Below are 2,163 nucleotides of genomic sequence, written 5' to 3'. Positions count from 1 at the left end.
TTTTAATTTAAAATTAAATTATCTAACAATGTTACACTTCATGCAACCGTGAAATATATAAAAATAATTTGAGACTTTGTATGATCTAAATCTAGCACTTGATAAACATTTAAAGATATATACAATACTAATATTTAGTAATAGTAAATTAGTCTAAACATTTTCGAATTTTTTGGTGATTTTAAATACGATGCACAAATGCGAATTTCCGTTTACGGGAAAATGAAAGTCGACATCAAGACCGTAAAAATAAAATAGCGTCCAAAGGAAACACGTGTTGCAATAGAAAAACTGCACGCTTGAATACCAGTGGGCAGGTAAGGTAATATCGACATGCCGACAAATACGTGATCATATTAAATATAGAAGATGAGCTTCTAGGACAAACAGAAAAAAATCTCAAATTGCTTACAACCAAAATTTTAACATTGGAATCATATTATTACACCATTTATTAGAGAAAAATGTGGACTTTTTTCGCGGAAAATATAGAAAACAATAGAATTGAAATTGACATAGAAATCTAGGAACCGTTTCTTACCTTTTTACTTTATTCTATTCTATTTGCCCCTTCGATATACTTCATCATTTTTATCTAACTAATCTTTTAAATAATTTTACTTTAACCTATTATAAAAAAAATAATTTTATGGTTTTCTATCCTCATTCTATAGCTTCTTTCATATTTTTATATCCTATTTGTGTTCTAAATAATTTCATCCTTTTCTACTTTTACAGGATATTAAACGTAACGAAAATTAATAATAATTACATATATAATAATAATAATATAATATAATTTCATAATAATTATATATATAATAATAATTTATACTAATAGTATAGGTACACAATTACATTTATTATACGGTTACTAAATATGCGAAAAGAGTTTGATTTATTTAAACAAATGTGTATATTGGCCTAAAAGGCTCGAAATGCAAGGTGAATTTATTTTTCCTCATATCACACTGAAAGTTATTGTACATTGCATTAACCTTCTAATTTTGATTCTCATTTTTCCTGTCGAATTTATGGCATGACTTATAAATTAAGATGAATCATATTCTATTTTAATATTACGGAAGAAAGAATTTAAAAAAATTTTAATACATTACCTGTGATGGGTAAGTTACTTTTTTAAGAGGAATAAATTATCGCTATTTTGCAACTGTTTCAAAATGTATTTTTTTTGTTACTTATATTTGCAAAACAGGTACTATTGTTACTTTTTTAATTCTTCTTGTATTTGATAAATATATAGGAAAAAATATACCAAGATAAATATTTAATCATTTCTTGATTTAATTGAATGATTTTTTAATCCCTTTGAATTATTTTGAATTCACCTTGAATTTACCTTGAATTCTACTAAATTCATTACAATTACACTGTTATCAGTGGATAATTTTTGATGATTCTAATTAATTTACAATTTACAGTGTTTTTTTATAATTAATCAGTCTTTTAAACTCACCTTTAATTTTTGGGCTTTTAATCAAATTGTTTTAAATTATCTTGACTTTTTCTGAATTCATTCCAAGTTTAGTAAATTAAGTTAACTTTTTGAATATTTTTGTTAATATCTTTAAATTGTTTTCAATTTACTTGAATTTTTTGGAAATTTACTTTGAATTTGTAGCAATTACATACAAATCTTCTTACTTTCCTTTAAATTTTCTACATTCACTCAACTTTGATTTAATTCGTTGATTAAATTTTCATTAATTTAATTAAATCCAGCTGAATACTGAAATCAGTGAATGTGTTATAAAGTACTTTGATTTCTTAGGCATTTTATAAACATTTTAAAATGTTTTTAGTTCACTTAAATTTTTTTTAAAATTTACCTTGCATTTTCATGAGTTTCGTCGAATCCTTCTCATTTTCCTTGAATTTCTCTAAATCACTCAAATTTTGGTCAATTCATGGGTTTTTTTTTCTAGATTTATTAAAACTCACCTGAAATACTGATAAATTTAAGCGAATTATACGGAATCATTTTGAATTAAAAAGAACATTAGTCACTTGTGGTCAATACTTTTTCACTTTTTCAAGTAAATTAGGCTGTACTTTTTGTTTATTTTGAACAGCAATCATTTTTCGAAGACTTCGTCATTCAATTTACCCCTACTAGATTTAACTGAATTTTCCAAATTGCCA

The sequence above is a fragment of the Belonocnema kinseyi genome, chromosome 3, assembly GCF_010883055.1.
Source record: "Belonocnema kinseyi isolate 2016_QV_RU_SX_M_011 chromosome 3, B_treatae_v1, whole genome shotgun sequence".
In the NCBI taxonomy this organism is placed as follows: Eukaryota; Metazoa; Arthropoda; class Insecta; order Hymenoptera; family Cynipidae; genus Belonocnema; species Belonocnema kinseyi.
The sequence above is the reverse complement of the archived record's forward strand: the minus strand, read 5'-3'. Positions refer to the sequence as shown.